The sequence below is a fragment of the Xyrauchen texanus genome, chromosome 24 (genome assembly GCF_025860055.1).
Source record: "Xyrauchen texanus isolate HMW12.3.18 chromosome 24, RBS_HiC_50CHRs, whole genome shotgun sequence".
Lineage (NCBI taxonomy): Eukaryota > Metazoa > Chordata > Actinopteri > Cypriniformes > Catostomidae > Xyrauchen > Xyrauchen texanus.
Genome location: NC_068299.1, coordinates 33410786 through 33436445, shown reverse-complemented (window position 1 = coordinate 33436445; position 25660 = coordinate 33410786). Strand labels below are relative to the sequence as shown.

General features: G+C 39.0%; 1 protein-coding gene across 6 annotated transcripts in view; it reads right to left on the bottom strand.

Annotated features, from left to right (window-relative positions):
- LOC127618219 (protein quaking) overlaps positions 1–25660 on the bottom strand; it is a 152989-nt gene that overhangs the window by 24792 nt on the left and 102537 nt on the right. The window lies entirely within an intron of this gene.

Sequence of the window (25660 nt, the reverse complement as noted above, 5' to 3'; positions counted from 1 at the left end):
ACTGTGCTGTCAGCAGCTATTCTCTGTAGCTATTAGCGTTAGCTCATTGTCTATTTCTCCTTCAAGCTAAAGTATCTCACACAGTAGTGCAGTGAAGTAGTGAAGTTAATTCATTTAATGTTACACTAACTATATTAATCAGAAGAGTGACAATATATCAGCTGTTTTCAAAACAGTGCAGCATTTTCAGCTTCATCAAGCAATTTGTTTTCCCCCAGCAAGCCACAATGTATTAGCATGACAAAATGCTGTTTTAATGCCATATTTTACAACAATCAAACACATCCTTATAAAAATGTCTCAAGTTCCATTGGGAAGTCTGATGCATTTTCATTTTCATTTAAATGAATCATTAAAAAAAAAATAAATAAAAAAAATCACACATATTAATTAATTATTTAATTAAATTAGAAACCTACATTTAGGACCATAAAGATTTTTTGCACAGTGATATTATTTTATGGACACTTATTTTATTATTTTAATTTTCAGCACATTTTACCCCGAAATTCTCATTACCGCAACGCATCTGGATGTTTTAATTTTACTGATCCCACCCCCGATGCAAATAGTGGCAGATACTATTTGCACTCCAAATTAAATACTGCACTACCATACAGTATAGAAGCATCACTGTAGCATGTTTACAGTGTTTATTTAGAGTCCCACAAAAACCCTACACCAACCCTATCCCCAAACCTAACAAAAATTAACCATAATTTCACCATGTAGTAAAATCATAGTAACCACAAAATTAAACATGGCAACTATATTAACACCATATTACTGTAGGAACACCATGATTAATTGCATTAAAACTTTGGCTTCCACCAAAAACATGGTCACTACAATATTACTACAGTAAAACCATGGTTAATTTTACCCGCATCAAATCTCTCAACTATCCGACATTCAAAGTGAGCCAATCACTGTGAGGAAATCAACCTTTATTTTCATTTTTTATATTATTATTATAATAGTATTAGAGGAAATATTAAAAATGGGGACAGAAAACAGGATGGGGAAAAGTGGAACAAAATGGGGGAATTTAACCCAATTTTGGAGTAAAAATGGACATTTTCTTGACCGGTTTTATGAAAATCCCTGTAGTGTACTCTAAAATTATCATGTCAAAATTTACAGTCTTTGTCTTCTGGGAAAACAGACAAAAATACAGAAGACATCATCTTACACTGCCGGCATATCAGAATTTTTGTCTGTTTTACGTCATCTTTTAACCAACTAATCTTTCATATGTTTTGCTTGATTATACAGTAGTTGAATTACTTTATATCATGAATAGCTATTAGCTTTTTAACCTATAGTTTCAAAATAGCTTCCTTAACACCGTTAATCGGAAATAAGTAACAACAACAGAAGAAATACAATGCTAATTTGACGCCAGTCTTCACAGTCACAGCTATTGATAACATCTCACACATCAGCAATACCCTCAGAGAGATCAGTGCTACCTGGCCATCACTCGCTCAGCCTCTGTGTGTGCCGTGTGGAGATGAACTACTTTAATAGAGATGTATTTACTGCCCTGCAGCAGCACAGTTCTACTAAGAGCCCCAGTCCCCTGTGCCCTCCCGTCACCACTGAACCGCTGCCTGCTCCCTGTGTATCTAAATATCAATACTTTATTAAGTCAAGAGCCTGCTGATGAATAGAGCGTAACAGAGCTGTTATAAATCACTCTCTGTCTTTATTTAATCAGCCTAATCGACTCTGTCCTTGAGCAGGGGCCTCTGAGAGCGTCTGCCCCAACTGCTGCGCACTGCACATTCACTTTTGAAAAAACTCTGCTTGGGATTGCTTACATATCAAGTTATCAAATATACAATATATGTGATTTGGTACCACCAACTATCATCCATACAATTATCTAATCAGCCAATTGTGTGGTAGCAGTGCATAAAATCATGCAGATACGGGTCAGCAGCTTCAGTTAATGTTCACATCAACCATCAGAATGGGGGATAATGTGATCTCAGTGATTTGGACCGTGGCATGATTGTTGGTGCCAGACGGGCTGGTTTGAGTATTTCTGTAACTGCTGATCTACTGGGATTTTCTCATTCAACAGTCTCTAGAATTTACTAAAAATGGTGCCAGAAACAAAAAACATCCAGTGAGCAGCAGTTCTGTGGACGGAAATGTCTTGTTGATGAAAGAGGTCAACAGAGAATGGCCAGACTGGTTTAAACTGACAAAGTCTACAGTAACTCAGATAACCACTCTGTACAATTGTAGTGAGAAGAAATGCTATTCTGAGATGCGGGTTGGTGCTGTTTTGGCAGCTATGTAACACATAAGAGATCAAGTGAAGCTTTTAGCCACTGTGCCTCAAAATATCTGGAACATTCTTCCAGCTGAAATTAGACAGGCTCCAAGCATCCACATTTTTTAGCATTTAAAGACATTTTTATTAGCATTTGAAATGTAGGCATGTAATTATGTGAGAATGTTTACTTTTTTTTTATTTACTGAGTACATGAAAATTTTGTTCATCATTATTATTTATTATTTATGCAGCTACTACCGTTCACTTTTCATTTTTTGAAGTACTTAAAGCTGCACTTGATATATGTTGGAATGAAATCCTAGCATACTACTTACCGAATAATATGCATTATACACTGTACAATGCTTACTATTCTTAAAAATGACTGCAGTATGTGAAAAAGTAGTCATTATGTAACAGTAAACATTTCAAACAGTAGTATACTACATTGTCGTCACAAGACCTCATTATGTTGCATGTTTATTTCAGCATGTAGTAACCATTTATAATCTTGAAACACAAATAATTTTCATTTATTTCTTAATTATTTAATTGAATTTGTTGCATTACTAATCCAGTTTTGTACAAAAAAAAGGTCTCAACTCTTGACAGTCAAATTAAATAATGGGTCAAGAAAAATATGTAAAACAATCATGGCAAATATTACTTCTTACACTGGTCACAAAGGGATTCTGCACTATGCAAAGTGTGCTTAGCTTTTAAAGCACATTTTGGCAAATATAACCAGTTATATGGATGTTGCATGCATACTGTACACATTTCTTACACAGCAGAAATGGTAAGAGAGGTATGGTAGTGTGCTCTTTCAAACAGCTTTATTTACAGTCTTGCAATATTGGGTAGGTGCCAGTGAGAGGTGCTGTGATGTCATCAAAGCATTTTAAAAAGTTTCAGGCTGGGATTTGCAGGGATGTGAACCAGTAATTTAAAAATCAGTCCATATCGTAACCTACACAGAACCTAGTTCTGTTCACCAGATTCTCCAACAGAGACACAGTGAGAAAGAACATTTCTCACCCTGTGGTTAACAACTAGGTGGTCGTGACTCAAAAATGGGTCACAGGTCTATCCTAATATGAGGACAGCAAGGGAAAAAAACAAAACAAAGCTAAATGGAAACAATAAAAATAATCTAATGTTATAAGTAGTGCACATTTAGAATAGCAAAATAAATCATTTATCAACTTTCAAAACAGAGAATCACTATCTTTTGTTATTGGTGGATTTGTCAATGAAGGCTGTGCGTCCAATCAAACTTTACTGTAATTCAGATGTCAACATGCCCTCATCCCTCAAAACTGTGAACAAAACAATGGTAGATTAAATCAATTATGACCCAGACTTAAGAAAAATGAAGACTTATGCTGTTGTGTATGCTTTTATAAAACTGTTAATTTTCCTAATCTGTCATGTCATTTTGTGTATTGTTGGGCCAACACAGATCAAAACCCTAACCCTAAATAACCCTAACAATACCTAATGCTAACCCTAATTGTATAACATTTCACTGTTTGATTTGAAGTAGATTTTTTTATATTTTTTACAATAAAAATTCTGCCATGCAAAAGCAAACCACAGTAACTACACAAAAATGACCACTGAGTTATTGGTCCCGATTTCGATTCTTAAAATCCCAAGATCGATCTTGTACTTTTTCTTTAAAGTTTACTTCAATTTTGGTTCCTTATATAACATACAGAATTATCTGAGAGATCATTTCTTTCATATGTAAGCAAAATTGACATTATAAATGAAATATACTGAAATGAACGCGAATGAAATCCAATCAGGAAATCTGCATCGAGCTCCAAATGTAGTTACTGCACTTTGCCTTTGCAGGGCAGAATTGGGTCACTACTTGATAATATAAAATAAATCTGGGAAGAGTATCATTGCTTTCTCCAGTCAGCCGTTTTTACCCAATAAATCAAACAACTTTCGCAAGGGTCAGTATTGATGACATCACTTCTGAATAACAAATTCCAGCATATCTGATGCATCTTTCTGCTCCAAGCCTCGATCATCTCTATGACATGCCACGTTTTTCCTGCACTGTTTTTCTCCAGTATCATCTCTCTGCTTTCATATATCTCTCTCTTTTTAGGACAGTGTTGCCATGGGCCCTTCCTGCTCACCATGCTACTGAGCTGCACACTGACAGCACAAAGGGCCTCTCTCTGCACCAAAGCGGTCATGTGCCGGTAATGTGCAAGCATCCGTGCAAAAGATTGTGATGCTTGAAGCAAACAGCAATGGCCTTTACATCAGTTTAATATAAAGAGAGGTCTCGGACAGCAAAGCTGCTAAATCAAATTCTCAATTTGGCTACCGAGTTGAGTCTGATTTAGTTTTGTCTGATTTAGAGCGAGCTGCTTTGTTCAACTTCTGAATACAACAAGGGGTTAGATGGGGAAAAAAGCACAACTGAAGATGTACAAAGTTTATATTCGAGTACAACAATACCAGAATAGCTTCCAGCAACAAACATGATGTGGCCACATGCATTTCTGACTATATTCGAATGTGGTTTGAGTGAGTTTTTGGACATTTTGGACTTCCTTTGTCAACAGATCACCCAAGACAGATGTTAATATCAGGTGTGAAAGGTTCCTCAAAGCAGCAGCGATTTCAGGTCATATGATATAGAAACGAAGAGAGGCCAGAGAGAATAGAGCAGCGTGTGTGCTCAGGTCAGGCAGTTTAAAATGCTTATAAAGTTTGCTTGCATAAAGAGGAATCACTCTTGAGCTATTCACACTGGGATCACAATGACCTTTACAACACAATGCCTGCCAGCCTACAACTTTCCATCATGGCCTGTCAAGGCTGCCTTTCTCTCTCTCTCTCTCTCTCTCTCTCTCTCTCTCTCTCTCTCTCTCTCTCTCTCTCTCTCTCAAGCTCTCTTTCCAAAACCAGGTGAGCTGCCTTGCTGTAGACGGTGTATAGACATAGGCAGCTGCCATCTGAAAGTATCATAACAGTAATGTGTCCTCATGAGCGGCTGTTTTGGTACGCTCTGCATAGACCCTGTTCGAATTGACTTAATGGTGGACTTGTGGTCTCATGGCCTTAACTTACACCTATCTGTTAAGTCCACAAGACAAACAAGTGACCCATTTGTAATTTTTTTAATCAAATACTGCAGATGTTCTTGAATGCCCTCTTTAAGGATGTTATACGACCTTAGTGTGGCCTTCTGCCGAGCCCGCAATTGATTCCAAAAGAGTTTGATAATAATAACCAATACATAGCACACAAAAATATTGGTAAAATAGTCATTATTTAAATGAGATTTCCCCCTTTTTAGGGATACTTCAATGAAGTTCTAACAAAATGTATATATATATTTTTTTTATTATTTAGATTAAATTTAGAATGTCTTGGTTTTATATTACACTGGCATTATAGAAAAAAACACATCATTCTCTCTTCTGACTGCCATAATTCATAGCTCTCTATTGCTCTTCCTCTTTTGGAAAATCATGGAAACGAAATAGTGGATTTCTTCTTTTAATGCTGGAGCAAATGGGAACTCAAAAATAATATTTTACCTCTCTAAAAGTTTACCCCACTAGATTTATCCTCTGCGTTCCAAACCTGGAAATGTGAAAAGGGCCCATACTGGATGATTTTATTCACTGAACTTCTCCATAAAAATGAAAAGCAATGTTGTCTTAAAATTTGGCTGACATTAGGTATCTTAGAAGGCAGCATATTGTTTTAAAAATGTTGTCTACCTAGGCAGCTCACAAAGTTTTGGAACAGAGCTTTTCTCTCTCTCCTTCTCCTCTACATGCACTCTCCTCTGCAAGAGCTTTGTTTGGCTGTTCTTCTTTGTGAACTGAGATCGATGGAATTGTTATGTGCGCGGCGAGCTGAGAGACACGGAGCGCCCTTGTCTGACAGTCCTTTAACCTGTTTCCTTCTTTTCTTTTGGACATCTTTGTTTTTTTTCCTCTTCTCTTTTACCACTGTCCTCTGCGCTGTGGATGTATATGTAACCAACCCCACCCCTCAAACCACTCAAGTAATTTATTGCTTTCTCTCTAAAACACTAAATATGATCCAATTTATGCTTTGCTTTATTCTTTGACACTCTTTATCTTGTTAGTACCAATTTGCCAAGAGCAAGGACACAAGCCGAACATGTCAACTGCAAAAACAAACGCAACTCAGGTCAAACGAGAAGGCTGAAGGACAGATAGGTGCAATAATTGTCTGAATATGGATAGGAGGACCTGGCGAGGAAAGTGCTACAAGAACGCATCCCACTCAAGGTGCACGTAGCTGCTCTCTCACAACACACAAACATGAACGCTTGGCTTCCTGTCATGGAGACTGTCCTTCCTGTCCCTCAACGGTGCACCAGAACATGCTGGTTTATCTCACTCAACCCCTGAGCACAACATCTCTAGGATCTGTTCCTCAGAGTTTCAGCGCATAAGAATCAGGGTTGATAATTCACACAGAGTTGCCCTCACTGAGTGTGTTTACAATAAAAGAATACCATGTAAAGCATTTACATGAGCTCAATTGCAGATATAATGACTAAATTTGGTCCTTTATTAATGTTTCTTGAACTGTCAACCATTAGTCAGCCAACAGATTGTCCTGCCCTAAACTCACACCATTCATTACTGTGTCAGGCTGGTCTGGACACTCAAACAAACAAAGCGCAATGTATTGATAGTTCCACAGAGTCACAGTGTTTACAATTTTGGGGGAAGTCTACCTATGAATGGTATACTTTCCACATTTATCCACATAAAACTGTGCATTTCTAAAACAATCAGCATTTGGCCTGCTTTGCCATACCACTGCCAGGTTTGTGGGGGTGAACAAAAGCTTAAAATCAGCTGTAAGATATACTTTTCTCCAACTGCAGACTAATGGGGCTTTTCCACTGCACGGTACAACTCGACTCAGCTCATTTTTCAGCTCGTCACTACCAGTGTCACTGGTAGTGACGAGTAGTGATCCAGTGACACTACCAGTGTCACTGGATTTCTGACAAGGGACATCAACCAGCTAGTTTTAAAGTTAGCAACAGCGATAACAGTATCATTTGTTCAAGCGCCTTTCAAATTATGAAAAAAGAAATGGTTGTGCGCAAAACCACGTTAAGGTCAATAAACGAGGTGCAGACGGTCCACTCGTTAGTGTTGAAAGAAATGATGCGAAACTAAAAAGTCTCTCATGATGGTTCTCAGCTGTTGGTCGCACACGGCTACCACCGGACCTACCAAAAGTGTAGGGAAAAGTTAAAAAAACTTAAGTGACAACAGAACCATCAAGGAAAAGTGGAAGTGGTTCGACCAAATGGATGCTATCTAGACCGACGAGCAATGGGAGGGAGAGTGTCCTGGACTCAGCCAAGATGGAGGATGGTACGTTTTGTTATGTTAACACTATACTCTGCTTGAATGCTTCACTTTATTTAGTTGACCAGCTACTGGAAGCTTGCTTCCTTGCTTCAACAACTGCTTTATGCAGCACAATGAGCTAGTAGCTAACAGCTAGCGGTTGTGTTATTGTTTTGGTCAGTTTGTGTCATGTTTGTTGATGTCATGGCAGTAGAGACGGCGCAACTATGACGATCAGCCTATAATCCCACCCATGTTGATGCAGCACTAAACTGCAGTGGAAATGCAAGCTCCAAAAAGTAAAGCGAGTAGAGCTGAGGCGAGTCGAACTGTTACGTGCAGTGGAAAAGTGCCAATAGAACATGATGGACAGTCAACTTGGACACATTAAAACAACCAGAGAAAACATACACATTTCCTTTTTGCTTTCACACACTTTCAAACATTCACACTTCTTACAATCATGGGGAGATTAAAACTTTTTTTATGAGAGTAATTACATCTTAATCCAATATTTATATTGAGCCTACTTGCTGTACCTCTTGTAACTGGCTGACTGGGTATGACAAACACTAGTTAATTGAGAACAAATATGAATTGAGAATTTTACATACAGCCACAAAAAAGTACTGTGACACTGGTACACTGACATATAACATGTTATTCAGTTACTACTGAATAGTATGTATGTACCATAGTATTTAATCAACATATTACTCCAGGGTGCATTACCATGGAATATTATGATACTACTGTAATACATGTCCAGAAAACATGGTCTTTCCATGGCATATGCCCCAAAAATCATGGCAATACCATGGTACTTTGAAATACACCACGGTACTGAATGCATATTCATTGACTTAAATATATGTATTGACATGGTACTCCAAAGAATACCAATGATTGAATTAACATGGCACATATATAGAAAATTATGGTACTCCCCAAAAAACTTGCAATGATCACAGTATCACACCCAAAAGTCAATTCCATGGCACTGAATGATTAACATGTACCAATGATTATTCATGTACCATGGCATTCATGTAGCAGAGGTAGACAGACATTTTGATTTTACCAATTAATTATTGCAGATAGTTGATTTATGGAACTATCAGTTATTGGCAATAATATTTATTATTATTATTATTATTATTTAAATTCCTCCCTGTTCCTCTGTGGCTGGTGCTGGATGAGTCTACAGTTAGAAGGGCTTAAGTCTACAGTATAACAGCCACCTCCAGATGTGAAATAAATACAATCATGTGGGGATTTGCAGTTTTTAAAACTATCCTCATTGACAATATTCATCCATATACAGTTTTTTTATCCTCACTCCATTGCATATTTTGTTATTTTGATTAGATAATCAAGTGTTTTAAATTGAAGCGAGGGCATGCAAAGAAAAATGTGACTTGCCCTGTCAGCATATGCATCAATGTAATGTAATCTTATGTAATGTATTTTAATGTAATTGTGTCTCCAACTTCATATCACCTTATTCCTCATTTCTGGTGAAATATATCCACAAACCATCCATCTGGTAGATATATAAGCTATAAAATCTTAATTTAGTAAATACTCATAAAGCATTGTAACAAAGCCAAGTCTCTATCATTTCAAAATAAGCGTCCCTTGTGGGTTTGGGATTGTTTATTATTAAAAGTCCTATACTAGGGGGCCTGGGTAGCTCAGCAAGTAAAGACACAGACTACCACACCTGGACTCATGAGTTTGAATCCAGGGCGTGCTGAGTGACTCCAACCAGGTCTCCGGTTGCTAGGGAGGGTAGAGTCACATGGGGTAACCTCCTCGTGGTCACTATAATGTGGTTCGCTGTTGGTGGTGTATGTGGTGAGCTGTGAGTTGATGCCGCGGAGAATAGCGTGAAGCTGCGCTATGTCTCCATGGTAACGCACTCAACAAGCCACTTGATAAGATGCGCAGATTGACGGTCTCAGATGCGGAGGCAACTGAAATTCGTCCTCCACCACCCGGAAAGAGGCAAGTCACTATGCCACCACGAGGACTTCAGAGCGCATTGGGAATTGAGCATTCCAAATTGGGGAGAAAAAAAGACCTATACTATGCAACACATCTTTTTTCTGGTTATTATTAGGATTTTGGTTGAGCAATAAACTGCTTCTGGGAGTTTATTCATTCTGGAGTTTTGCTGCCTCTATGTTTGTGCCCGTCAAATTAAGGAAAGACAAAGAAATTCTTTTAAAATTCTATAAACTGATTTTAAAAATGATCTGCCCGGTCTTTAGTTATCGGTATCTGCAAAATCTACTATCAGTCGACCTCTATTACGTAGTATTACAAGGTATTTTAAAGAATAACACAGAATGAACATAGGATGAAAAAACATGATACTACTGTGGTATATTAACGAAGAATAAAAAAACTAAACAAAAAGAAAAGGAAACATGGTTTTACCGTGGTCCATGTCCTAAAAACCATGTTATTTTGATAGTATATTCCATGGAACTGAATTTTTACCATATTTTTGTATTTATATAATCTTACAAGGTGCTTCAAGAATAAAAAGCATAGCAATATTACCATATTCATTTACCATGACAATCACATGATATTCCCAGATAAAAAAAAAAAGTACATCAAACTACATTTAATTTAAAATTCATATACCATGGTATTTACATGGCATTCCATGGCATTCAAATTATGGAAAATGCCATGTTACATATCTTAAAAATATTATTTTTATAACCATTGTGCAAAAATATGATATTACCATGGCACCACGTTTAAAAAAAACATGGTAATACTATGGTAACTTTTTTAACCTGTCATAACAGCCAGAACTCAAAATTGGACTGTGTAAACACATCAATTACTCTTATGAAATTATTTTTATGCAGCCTCCGCTAAAATTGCTGGGTAAATTTAGCCACGCAAATGAGCGCAAATTGCCGGGATCCATTCTTTGTCTAAACACATGCAGGTTAAATGTAGACTGCAGGTTATTTCAGTAAGAGGCAGGAAGTAGCCTTTCCTGGATTTGCGAGAAAAGACTCAGGGTCAAAATGGCCCGAGAGAGAGAGAGAGAGAGAGAGAGAGAGAGAGAGAGAGTGAGATAGAGCTGTGTCTGTTCGCTTGTACGCTTACATTGGGAAATACAGTATGTAAATCTGCATCAATTCAGCTGCAAAACTGGGAGCGAGCCAAGCTTACAGTGTTAAACATTTCCCCTCACATAAGGTTTAATGTTAACTGGCTTTGAGAGAGAAAAGTCCTGCAAGTTTCCCTGGTGCCAAAACTATGCGTATGTGTGTTTCAAATGCAGATGATGTCAAATAAAATCTCCTCTGTTCTGCGGCCCATAAACAACAGTAACACACAAAGCCGAAAGGAAGTATTAGGACAGCAATCAGTTCACACACACACACACAATCTGGTTTCATAGTAAATGAAGACAAACAAGTAGGATAATTCACTTTATCCTGTTTGCATGATTTGGAAGCATGTAAAAGAAGTATTAAAGGAAGTTATGTAACACTCTTAAATCAAGTGTTCTAATAACCTTAACCTTTGAATCTCTCATTTGTTATTTGCATTTTTAATAATCTTCACTCGCTTGTGGGAAAAAAACATGAAAACTATGAATCAAGTTGAGCATTTCTGACATTTACTCGACTGTGAAGGACAGATTCGGAAACAGGTGTAAAAGAGCATTATCTTAATAATAAATAAAATCTGAACATATTTTGAATCACGATTCTATATTTAAATAAAACAAAATGGACTTTGATAATGTTCAGTACCATTTAACAGTACTGTGAAATAATTTAAAGACAACAAATAAACAACATAGCATTGATCAAAGTTAAAGATATTTGAACTATGAACAACTATGATTATTTAGTACTAAAAGAATAGACCAATTTTTGAGAATTGTACTCATTTTACATGCAAATCAATTAGCTAATCATAATAGAGGTCATGTAAATATATAAGTCTTAAAGGTACAGTAGCCTGATAAATGTTCAGCCTGTTAATTTTAAGGGTCAACAAGTACACGGAAAATGTATTGTTTTTGGTGTTCGAAACTTTGGCTGACATTATAAGTGGGCTCCAGGGCAAGAAAATAAAATGCTATAAAAGTGAGGAATATAGCCCCTTTAAGATTTATCAGGCAACTTATAAAGGGACCTAATGGCAAGCTAGATATTACCTGAGTCATGGTGGCTGCCAGTTTAACACAGCAAGACATGGCTAGAGCAGATTATAGTGCAAGCAATGTTAGGTGGCATGCACGCGCACACACGCATGCACGCACGCACGCATGCACGCACGCACGCACGCACGCACACACACACAGAGCTGAAACAGAAATGAAGTTTCCAGACAAGAACACAGAACTGGCGAGTAAAGTGGGCTGTGTCAGTGATGAGCTGTCAGTGCGTAGGCATCCTGCTCATTGGAATTAAAGATGTGCAATTAGGAGGAGGAGGAAGTCTCATACATCAAACTGGCTTTGAACTGAGGAGACGGCAAAGAAAGAAATGCACAGAGAGAGATAGAGAGAGAGAGAGAGAGAGCAAGAGAGAGAGAGCAAGAGAGAGAGAGAGAGAGAAGGCACTAAGACTCACTTTATCATAGCGTTGGCTCCATATCAATTTTGGCTTTGGTACCACACCAGCACCTGGTACCTGATACTAAAGTCATACCTTGATGCAAACAGATGGTCAGTACACTGTTGAATATGCGTGATAAATTTGTAGATCATGTAATGGGAACATTTACTAAGCTGTTAACTGAAACTTACATGTAATCTGTCATGTACAGGCAGATCTTTAAATCAAGCAGGGTCACAGAATTAAAAACAAATAACTTTCACACACGGCGTCTGTCTCTGAATAATTGCATTTCCAAAAATACTATAAAAATATTCCAGAATATAAATACTACACTTCAGAATTGAACCAAAAATAACAACAATTAACATTTAACTGAATTACAATTTAACGGATGTTTATTTCTGTTTTATCATCAAAATGTTGTTTAAATAATTTAATTAATCAAAACTTTAATCAAATGAAAATACAACAATTCATTTTAAACATAATATTGTATTATTTTTATTTATTATATTATATAAGTGCTTATATACAGAACCTCACAGCACAATCCAAAATACAACATTGGAGTTATATTTTGTCAAATAAAGTGCTGCATAACAGAACATCACAGATGATTGATACTGCTTAAGTATAATACAATTACTACTGATTTATTATTATTATTAGTATTACAGTGAATATTACATAACTTTACAGTAGTGATATTTTTCAGTCATACTTTTTCCCTATTTGATGGAGCTTTTATTTTGAAGTGTTGAACTCTGATGTGATGACAGCAGATTCCCACTCTGGAAAAGCCGGTCGCTATGTGACTCAAAGTGATTATTAAACCACTAAAGGCTGCTATTTAATTAAAGAAGTATGTACTCTTAAAATTGTAATTCTCTAATCATGCATCAATGTATTTTTACACCGCTGAATTTTCAGTTTGCTTTCACACTTCATATCACAATGCCTGAACTGCAGAAGTGTACAGAATCCATATTGTTGTCAGGTACCAAAGTGTGCAAAATTATAGTATTGTACTGTTGTAAATGTCTGTTGCTGCGCTACATTACCCACACACATAACTTACATAGTAACCCTGCAACAAGCCACCTCTCAATAACAATACAGGCCTCTTATTTCTGTCCATATAAAAGGGAGATTTGATCTCACACAATATACAAAAAAAGAGGACTGCAAAAAAAGGCTGGTAACAAAGTCAAAAACATGATGAGGGAATTAAAAGAGAGAGAGAGAGAGAGAGAGAGAGAGAGAGAGAGAGAGAGAGAGAAAGCGAAAGTGCTCCTGAATATCACAAAGAATTTACTCGTCCTCCAGCAGCGCGGCTCCCACAGAGTCCTCGCGTCTGTCCCAGACTGTCTGAAAAACAGATTACAGTAATTTTGGCCTTTAAAAATGCATGTGTACTTGCATTATTCATCTTCAGTCTGCAAGCAAATTCTAAACATCAGCATGAGAGGGACTATCTTCTCGCCTGAATGAAGAGTATTGTTAAGGCCAATCAGAACCGCTGGCTAATGATCTGGTACACTACAATAGTAATGAACCAACATAAACCGTTTGATGGGGGACAACCCTAAGGAAAGTAAAATCACAAATTAAATCTCTTTAAGATCTCATTTATTTCTCCTATACAGAAATGTGATTAATTTCAGATTTAAATCAAGATCATTTGCTTCTTTTTATCCATGACTACGCAGCATTGTTTCATGAGAAAAATATCCCATTTTGACATGCATCTCCTCTAGAGTTTAGAAAGACATCACAACAACCTCTCAAACTGTGCTCACATTTGCCATGATACTAAAGCCATCTAATTAAAAGTGAGATTCCTCACTATTAACTATTAACTCACTATGATATAAACATGAACATTGTAAACATTCATTATTAGTTCAGTAAGCAGCTTTCTCCACAGCAACACAATTTTCCCATGACACTTGTGTAAATAACACACATGGCATCTGAAGAAGACTTCACTATTTTACTCTCTTTTGATTCACTTTATTTCCAGATATTTGTTGCTATGTTTGTTTCCTTAATTTACTATCACGAGCTGCAGCTGAATTGCAATGCAGTATTGGGGTTTCCCTCTTACATAAAACTCTGTGATTCCCCCAATTTTCCAGCACATATATGCGGAAGTTAGAGACAGTAGATATTTACATTTGTGTATATAAATGGGTATCGTTTATAGTATATGTGATCTTCCCACTGTACTCCTAGAAATGTTGAATTATTTCCACTGTGTTGACATGTTGTTGGGCTTCATCCTATGACGTTTGTTATCCCAGTCTGTTCCACCCACGCAAACTCTTCAAACACCCATCAGATCGCAGCTTATGTGTTTACATATTTGTGCACATTAAGCCTTCTCTTATTCCCTAAAATGGTGAAAAAATTCAGCATTCTTGTTTACATGTTTCAGAATGGTGCTTTCTGCTAAAACTCTGCAATAAACCATTTTCTTAAGTGTGTTAACGTGGTCAATGTAACAACTGAAAACTCTATTAAGTGGAGTTTAAACTGAAGGGGACTTTTTAACATTTTATACATTTATTTTCATTTTATGCAATGTGAATCCTACTAGAACTTGGTGCAATATTGGAACATTTCCAATATAGATTATGTCAAAGGCAGACTTCACAATTTATCTTAATTTAAATCACTTATCAGTTTGGTCTGTCTTGGCATTGGCCTAAAGGACATCCAGAGAATCAAACCAGGGAATTATAAAGGCAATTTCTTCACGTGCCTTTTTCACAATCAACAATCGTATTATATCATATTCGTTCTTTACCCTTGCAGCACTGACGGGATGTCAGCCACTGAAAATAAAACCCTCCGGAGATGCAAACACACAAGATATTTTGGCATTTTTGCCATATTTTGGCCAGCCTTGGCAAAGTCAAGCAGTGCATTAAAGACTAAGTGCGGTATTTGGAAAAGTGACGTTTGCTGACAGAAGGTACACGCTCTGAACAGGAGCCTTTATTTTGTGCATGACATTTTGTTTCCGTGTTGCCTGGGGGAAGCAACTGTTCTACTGGAGCTGGGAAGAGCAGAGAAGCTGTAGTCATTTCTGAACAGCCATGAAGTCTACATCTTTACCCTATGCTCCATTTACTGAGGGATTACTCTGTCATATCTGGGAAAGGAGGGACAGAGGAAAAAAGAGAGGGAGCACAAACAGATACAAAGGTGTTTCGCAGGAACCCATGTCGTTTGTAAAACTTTACAAATTGAACCGTCCCTTGTGTGTTACAGGTTATGTGTGTAACTTTTCCCATGTTAAAACAATTTCATGCCCTGAAATGTTTTAACACTCAAGGCTCTGTAGTGCTTTCAATTCATTATTCTATATGAGCATTCCGACCAGCCTGACATGGAACAATGGCTAAACCATTAGGGGGCAGTACTATATGTTAGTTTGACCAGTTCTTATTTTTGGAATTCCATTTGGTGATGCTAGCGGCATAGAAAACACACACACACACACACACACACACACACACACACACACACACACACACACACACACACACACACACACACACACACACACACACACACGCACACACGCGCGCACACTGGCGGGCACGCACACACACTTAAACTTTAACTATTTTGGTCAATTTGACAATGCTATGAGCTACAGTACCAATTAATTAATTCTGTTTATCAAATTTTACCATGTTTATATCAACTCTGCAGATTTCCCTCAAAATAAAATCAGAAAATGCAAACATTTGCAGATTAAGCCTATGAATGAGCGTATTCTTGAAAAAAAAAATAAAAATGAAAATGTGAAAGTGGGACGGTGGGTTAACATTTAAAGCCCCTACATTCACATGACCCTGTACTACCCTTTGAGGATAGGGCCTTTCAACAAGTTGCCAGGGCAATGCACTCGCTGCCTCATGAACTCCAACTAGCCTTTATTCCCTCTTCTGCAACCAAACTGTACCAACACAAACTCCAAAACAAAGTGTTACTCAATAACATCATGAGAGACCGAGGGAGGGACACACACAGAGATCAGAACAGAAAGAGAGAGCAAGTGAAAAGATGCTGAACTCTATCAGAGGAGTGGAAGGGGACTGAGCCCCACTGGGTGCATTATTCAGTCCTGCAGGGCCAAAGTGCCTCACTCAGGATTTCCACAATCCAGTTGTAAACAAAGAGCCTTTTGATGCTCAGCCTCAAAGACATGGATGACTACTCAATCATGTGACCAGAAAGCAGTCTCCTAGCCATTCACACATACACCATGGCCACACAAGGTGCTTTAACTGTAGACATACACAGTCAATGAAACAGAGAACCTTCGACAAAAGACAGTGGTGTGCACACCTGCAGAACTGCACAAAGATACAGAACGATTTCTGGGGATCCAAATGTGCATGCATGCAAATGAGCACAACATGTCTTATTTAGAGAAAGAGAGTTCATAAGCTACACACACACACACACACACACACACACACATACACACACGCATACAAACACACACACACACACACACACACTTCGCAGAGAGAGTAATGGGCTCCATTCAGCCTCTCTCTCTCTCCTCTGCCTGTGCTGAGCACTCTGAGAAACAGCAAGAGGCAGAAAAACATGTCATGCAAGAGAGAGCCTATTGTGCCATGAAGGGAACAGATGGGAACTCCCACAAACCACTGGGCTCTTCATTCTGCTGTCTTCCAAAAAAAAAAAAAAAAAAAGACTGAAAAAATAAAAATACTGCCAGAAACAGCAACACTGGCTCTGCTCACCCATAATGCACCTTTTACATGCACTCAGACATTCTCATAGAGATGTGAGGGTTTTTATGGGCAGTCTTGCAGTAAAGGCTCAGTTACGTGTGACTAACACATGCTGCGCACATCACGGGAATCCCCAAACTGAACTTGTGCATACCCCTTCCAGATTTCACCTCTTAAACACTTCTCCCAGCAGTTGCTTGCAATCTGTGGGGCTCACAATCCTGTCATGAGCACGTGTGCCAGCGGGTGATGAAAGGAGCAGGGGTTTGAGAATCTGAATACATTGGCAGGTGGATATTTGAGAAAGGGACAGAAAAGGCAAGGAGATTGAACAGTTATAGTCCTAGGTTGGGTGTAAGGACATTGCTGGGTGGTTGCTCGGAGATTCTAGGGGGTTGTTTACTGGGAACAAAAGTCCACTTGAACATTTAGTATGTTATGATTACAAACGGTTCCTGGCCCAGATTTCACAGCATGATATGCTAGCCATAATGAGGTCTAGGGGTGTGCAGCAAAGCTATTATCTGCATTTGTATCTGTATCTGTTCATATGACAAATTTATCTGTATCTGTCTCTGTATTCGTATAGAACCGGGTGTGGACGTTCATCAAAACTAAATGAAATTAAACTTTAAAACGTATACTTTAAATCTTACTTTTACATTCTATCAATAAAATATGCCCTGCATATGCATTTTCATAATAATAGCCTAATAATAAAAATTACTATTATTATTTATTATTTATATTTATTATATTATTACTTTTTTCTTACCAGATGAAGCTGAATTTGTTGGCCACATTAACTGTGGAATATTTTGTTATCTTTGGATTCTCCTGGGATATCTGATATTAACATCTGCATGAAACGTGAAATGTCAAACACACTTTTTTCAGTGAATAATAAATACAAATTCACACAATAAAATAAACGAAAATAAAATAAATAAAGTCTACAAACAATTGAAAGTCCCGTAAATCTATCAGAAATGTTTAAGGTAAGTCACCATTATTGAATTAAATAATAATAATAATACTTTTACATTTATACTGCACCTTACCAGAGGTAGCACAGTTTAAAGAAGAAGGCACATGTTTCAGTTTCTTCATTTTACATAAGGAGGAATATTCAAGAATAGATGAATACTCTATTGAGCATTTAAACCTTTATGGAGCATTTGAACTTTTTTTGGAATAAAGTCTTAACCAGATAATTTCCTTAATCGCTGATGTGGATATAAATGTGGTCAATTTTAAGAGATGGATAGACGGGCTCCGACATGAAATCATCACTTGAATGTAACATCACGATCAGGTTTAGGCTATAAATGAATACATGGGAATCACATGTGAATCGTGTGATACATTAACATAGACATTTCAAGAAGTGAAAAGTGTAATTTATGTCGTATCTTAATGTTACACTTGAAAGACTTCAGACGCGGAAAATTAACAGAGAGCGAGACCGCACCCATCTGATTTGAAATCGCAATGTGGGCATTTCCATTCATAAGGTTGACGCTTTAGAAATATTGACTGCACAGATTATAAATTATTTGCCATTTTTTATATATTTATTTAAAATGTTGCTTTATCCTTGTACCTCTTGGATAATCAGTCATATGAATATTTTTTTTATGTTATTGATGAATCAGTTTCAGCCTTTCTGAATAAGGTATTCGGAACATCCCTACTGAGGACAGAGAACTGTTTTGGTGGAATGGCTTCAGTAGCGTACTGCTACTGGCCTGATTGGTTAACTTGCCCAATCAGTTCATTCTTATCCTGATATTGCAGCACCCAAGTGGAGAAAAAAATGGAACAAGTGCCATGTTGCCTTAATCTGTATGGAACGCATGATTCCACAATGTGTATCGTTCGTCCGGATAGTGGGAAAACACAATGATATTCCGGTCCCTAGATACAACTCAGATCCCCTTTCCATGGAATTTTTTTGCAGGTTTTATCACCCACTTCCAGCACATTATTTTAGAAGAGTAATAGCACAATAAGCTGCTGGATTTTATGTATCATTCATGTCTGTAGCACAAACAATCCTAAAGTGCTAAAGTGCAATACTTACAGCATACCGTGTCTTATCCATCTCCAACAAGAGATGAGATTGGTTTCTATTTCTGAGGCATTGCACAGATCTCTTAGGACAGGGTGTTAGTTTAGGGGTTTGTTCAAATCTCTAAACCTTAGCAAGCACAATATACAAAAAGTACATACACGTAAAACGGCAGACTCCTGGGATGCAAACGCTCAGGGATGAGAAGGAACTATATCAAGCAGGGTGTTCTGACAATTAAAGCTGCCTCTATCTGTCATGACTTCTGGCTGGGAGCCATGGCAGAGCAGGACTTTAATTAAAGTAGTCCCTTAAGCAATGACCATTTAGGCCTAGCTACCACTAACATGGGGTGGGAAGACAGAGTGATGACAGCAGGAGCTAACAGATAGCAGTGAATGCTTAACCTCACCACAGGTTTTAGATGCTGCCTACAAGCTTATGTTCTAAATAAGGACTCTAAAATACTTTCTGAAATTATCTTTCTCTGGGAGGTGCATGAAATTTGGTGCTGAAGTTGTGTGACTGCTCAGCTTAGTGTAGCTGAAAATACCAGAGAGAGGTGACACGAGACAACAGTTTTTTCTCTCTCCAAGAATATGAATCATCTGTGACATGTGGGAGGTTAAGAGCTTTTATTTGATTGAAAAAGTTTTAAGGAAAATGCCATTTGCATGAAAGAATGACCCCTTCTCATGCAGATACTAGGGTGTGATGAGGAGGAGGGCGGGGCCGGGCGTGCATAGTCACGGCCCGGCCCCGAATCGGGCTAATCAGCCGAGGAGAGGGATAAAGACAGCCGGATGCGACAAATCGGGGGAGAGAGAGAGAGCCAATCGCAGCTGCCGTGTGTGCTTTGTGTTTTATTTTATTCCTCCCCTCTGCCGATTAGCCCGATTGGGCCCCACCCTCCTCCTCATCACAGAGGGAATTCTTTCTTTGACCTGATGTAACTATAACCTGCCACCTTACTGGTGACCATTTAGAGAGATATGCCATTCTGGGGCAACTTGGTCCTTGTTCAAGGGCACAATGATGACCACCCAGATGATGGATTAGTCTCACTCCTCAGTTCTTTGGGATCAAACATTATGACTATGAGCTCTGGGCTAATGGGCTACTGCAACATGTCAATTGTTCCTCTGTCACTTCAAATAACCTGAAGAGAGAAGAGAAATATACTTCTGCCTTTGTACTTCAAACACTAGGTTAGCACAGTTTTTTTGTGGCTTATTACTAGGATCACACATTTAGTGATGAACACAAAATCTCAGAATCAGAATTAGATTTATTGCCAAGTATGCTTACACATACAAGAAATTTGTCTTGGTGAGAAGCTTCCAGTTCACAAACAATAAAGCAACAAGACTGATATAATAATAAGAAATAGAAGAAAAAAAAGTGAATAGAAAATATAGAAAGCATCCACCAAAGGTTTGGAATGATGTACAGATTTGGCTTTTGATGGACAGGAAATTGGTACTTTAATTCACCAAAGTGGCATTCAGCTGATCAAAAAGTATAGTCAGGACATTACTGATGTAAAATACCAGCACAAAATCTATTTGAAAAAATTCATTTTTGATCAAATCTAGACAGGCCCCATTTCCAGCAGCCATCACTCCAACACCTTATTCTTGAGTAATCATGCTAAATTGATAATTTGGTACAAGAAAATCACTTGCCATTATATCAAACACTGCTGAGAGCTGTTTGGTTCATTAAATGAAGCTTAACATTGTCTTTGTGTTTGTTTTTGAGTTGCCACATTATGCAATAGACTGGCATGTCTTAAGCTCAATATTAGGTCAAAATTTGCAAAAAAGAAAGACCTTGCACTACAAACTCGTCAGTCAATCATTGTTTTGAGGAATGAAGGCTACATAATGCTTGAAATTGCCAAAAAACAGAAGATTTCATACAAAGGTGTACACTACAGTCTTCAAAGTCAAAGGACAACTGGCTCTAAGAAGGGTAGAAAGAGATGTGGAAGGCCAGATGTACAACTAAACTTTGAGGATAAGTACATCAGAGTCTCTATTTTGAGAAACAGACACCTCACATGTCCTACGCTGACAGCTTCATTGAATTCTACCTGCTCAAACCAGTTTCATGTAGAACAGTAAAGAGAAGACTCAGGGGTGCAGGCCTTATGGGAAGAATTGCAAAGAAAAAGACACTTTTGAAACAGAAAAACAAAAATAAAATGTTAGAGTGGGCAAAGAAACACAGACATTAAACAACAGATTAGAAAAGATTGTTATAGATCTTAAATCCATTGAGCTTTTGTGGGATCAGCTAGACTATAAGGTGCGTGAGAAGTGCCCGACAAGACAGCCACATCTATGGCAAGTGCTACAGGAAGTGTGGGGTGAGATGTCACCTAAGTATCTGGACAATCTGACAGCTAAAATGCCAAGGATCTGTAAAGCTGTCATTGTTGCATGTGGAGGATTTTGATGAGAACACTTTGAAGTAGTTTAAGAAGTTCTGAATTTTTTTTTTTTTTTTAAATTGTAATAGTAATTTTTCATGTTATTAATGTCCTGACTTTACATTGTGATCAGTTAAATGCCACTTTGTTTTTCCATTAGAGCAAAATCTTTACATTATTCCAAAATTTTGGCCACCAGTGTATATAGAAATACACAATAATACAAATACAAATCTGTTATATACAGATGCAAGGGAATGTATTGCAGAAGAGGTATGGTATGCTGGATAAATATAATTAGACTAAGCTGTGCAATGCACATAATTATTGCTCAATGGGGTGAATTTAACTGTTAATGAGATGGTAAGCCCAAAGAAAAAACTGTGCCTATGCCTGACTGTTCTGGTGCTAAATGCTCTGTAGCGTTGTCCAGAAGGCAAAAGTTCAAAAAGGTAGTGGGCTGGGTGAGTGGGGTCCAGAGTGATTTTCCCAGCCTTTTTTCTCACTGGAAGTGTACAGTTCTTGAGGGGAGAACAGTGGGCAACCAATAATTGTCTTAACTGTCCAAACTGTCCTTTGTAGTCTTCTGATGTCCGATTTTGTAGCTGCACCAAACCAGACAGTTACTGAAGTGCAGAGGACAGACTCAATGGCTGCTGAGTAGAACTGTATCAGCACCACCTGTGGCAGGTTGAACTTCCTCAGCTGGTGAAGGAAGTATAACCTCTGCTGAGCCTTTTTCACAAAGGAGTCAATGTGGGTCTCCCACTTCAGCTCCTGTGAGATGGTAGAGCCCAGGAACCTGAATGACACAACTGCTGCCACAGTGCTGTTTAGAATGGTCAGTGAGGTCAATGTGGCGTGTTCCTCCTAAAGTCCACAATCATCTCTACTGTTTTGAGCATGTTCAGCTCCAGGTTGTTTTGACTGCACCAGTGAGCCAGCTGTTCTTCTATATACAGACTCATTGTCATCTTGGAAGAGGCCGATGACAGTAGTGTCGTCTGCAAACTTCAGGAGATTGACAGAGGGGTCCTTGGTGGTGCAGTCATAGGTACTGGGAGAAGAGTAGTGTGGAGAGCACATATCGCTGGGGGGCACCACTGCTGATTGTACACGTGCTGGAAGTGAATTTCCCCTGTCTCACTAACTGCTGCCTGTCTGTCAGAAAGCTGGAGATCCACTGACATATAGATATGGGAATGGAGAGTTGGTGTAATTTAGAGAATAGCTGGGATGATGGTGTTGAAAGCTGAAATGAAGTCAAACAATAAGCAAATTGAAATGGATCTAGAAAGGGTCCAGTGTTGTCCTTCAGTTTGGCCAACACCAATCTCTCAAATTATCATGACCACAGACGTCAGTGATGGGTCTGTAGTCATTAAGTCCTGTGATTTTGGGTTTCTTTGGGGCAGAAATGATGATGGAGCATTTAAAGCAGCATGGAAATTCACACTGATCCAGTGATCTATTGATGATCAGTGTGAAGATGGGGGTCAGATGGTTAGCACAGGATTTTAGACAAGTGGGTGAAATACTGTCCGGGCCCTGTACTTTCCTTGTCTTTTGTTTCCGGGAGACACAGCTCACCTCCTCTTCACAGATGTTAAGTGCAGGTTGAGTAGCAGGAGAGGGGAGGAGTGTGGTTGCACGAGGTGTTGACATTTGTGTGAATTGAAGGTTTGAGCCTTTCAAATCTACAGTAAATGCACATTCAAGTCTTCAGCCAGTTGTTGGTTCAGTGTTGGTAGATGGTGTCTTGAAGTTAGTAAATTCTTTCAGGCCACTCAAAACTGATGCAGGGTTGTTAGCTGAAAACTTGTTTTTCAGCATATCAGAGTAGCTTCTTTTAGCCACTCTTATATCCTTATTCAGTGTGTTCCTGGCTTAATTGTACAAGATTTTTGCATCCTATTTTGCCTGACGAAGCTGCCTGAGTTTTGCTGTAATCCATGGTTTGTCACTGTTGTATGTTAAATAAGTCCTAGTTAGAATGCACATGTCTACCTTATCTACCTTACAGAAACTTGGATGCCAGTGGAGATTCCAGACTCAGCCATCAAACCTGTGGGGTTCTCCGTGCACCGAGCAGACAGAGTGAAAGACCTCTCAGGTAAAAAGCAGAGGTGGTGGTGTATGTTTTATGATAAAAAAATCCTGGTGTGATCAGAGGAACGTACATCATCAAATCTTTCAGCTCTCCTGATCTGGAATTTCTCAGGCTTCTGTGTCAACCATTCTGGCTACAGCAGTATTCACAGCGGTCATTATCACAGCTGTGTACATCACACCACAAGCCGACACAGACCGGGCACTCAAGGAACTGCATGGGAGTATAGGTGAGCAGGAAACCACGCACCCTGAGGCTGCATTCATTGTGACCGGGGACTTTAACAAAGCCAGCTTCAAGTCAATAGCACCGAAATACTGCCAACACATCAGTTTCAACATACGAGGGGACTGGGTTTTAGACCATTGCAACTCTCCCTTCTGGGATGGCTGAAAATCCCTCCCCCACCCACAATTTGGCAAATTGGACCACTCTTCCATTCTGCTTCTGCCAGCTTACAGGCAGAAACTGAAACAGGAAGCACCCGCCCTCAGAACGATCCAGTGCTGGTTGGACCATTCAGATTCTACGCTACAAGACTGTTTTGATCACACAGACTGGAACATGTTCCAGTCCGCCACCACTGATGACGACATCGAGGTCTACGCTGATACTGTAACGTGTTTCATCAGGAAGTGCATAGATGATGTTGTGCCGACAAAAACAATATGGATCTACCCTAACCAGAAACCGTGGATTAATAGCGATGTTCATTTGGCACTTAATGCGCGGACCTACACTTTTAATTCTGGGAATGCGGAGGAGCATAAACAAGCCAGTTATGCCCTCAGAGCAGCCAAATGCCAGTACAGGGACAAGATTGAAGGACATGACTCTAGAAGTATGTGGCAGGGAATTCATATCATCACAGACTTCAAAGGGAATAAAAACTCTGTTGTGAACATCGCTGCCTCTTTCCCGGATGAGCTTAATACTTTTTATGCTTGTTTCAAGGGAAATAACATGACCTTGCGGAGAGAGCTCCCACAGCCAAAGCAACAGAGATGAGTTCACTCTCCGACTCTGTAGTGGATGTAACCTGATCCTTCCAACGTGTGAATATCCATAAAGCCACAGATCCAGATGGCATTCCGGGCCGTGTCATCAGAGCGTGCACAAACCAACTGGCTGGTGTTTATACAGACATTTGCAACCTTTCCCTATCCTTGTCTGTTGTGCTCACATGCTTTAAAATGTCCAAAAGTGTACCTGTACCAAAGCAATCCAAAATCACTTGCTTAAATGACTGCCGTCTCTGACCCCCATCATCAGCAAATGCTTTGAGAGACTAATCAGAGATTACATCTGCTCTGTGCTGCCTGCCTAACTGGAATCACTGCAGTTTGCATACAGCAACAAGCGCTCCAATGTTGATGGCATTGCATCTACACTACACACTGCTCTCTCTCACCTGGAAAAAAGGAACACATATGTGAGAATGCTGTTTGTAGACTACAGCTCAGCATTCAACACCATAGTGCCCTCCAAGCTTGATGTGAAACTCCGGGCCCTGGGCTTAAACAGCTCGCTGTGTAGCTGGATCCAGGACTTCCTGTCAAGCAGATGCCAGGTGGTTAGAATGGGCAGCAACATCTCCTCATCACCGACTGTCAACATTGGAGTCCTGCAGGGCAGTGTTCTCAGCCCACTCGTGTATTCCCTGTACACACATGACTGTGTGGCAACACACAGCTCCAATGCCATCACTAAGTTTGCTGATGATACAACAGTGGTAGGTCTGATCACTGACAATGATGAAACAGCCTACAGAGAGGAGGTGCACACTCTGACAAGCTGGTGTCAGGAGCACAACCTCTCCCACAATGTCAGTAAGACCAAGGAGCTTGTGGTGGAATTCAGGAGAAAAGACACAGAATACAGCCCAATCACCATCAATGGAGCACCAGTGAAGAGAGTCAGCAGATTCAAGTTACTCGGTGTCCACATACCTGAGGAACTCATATGGTCCGTCCACAATGAGGCCATTGT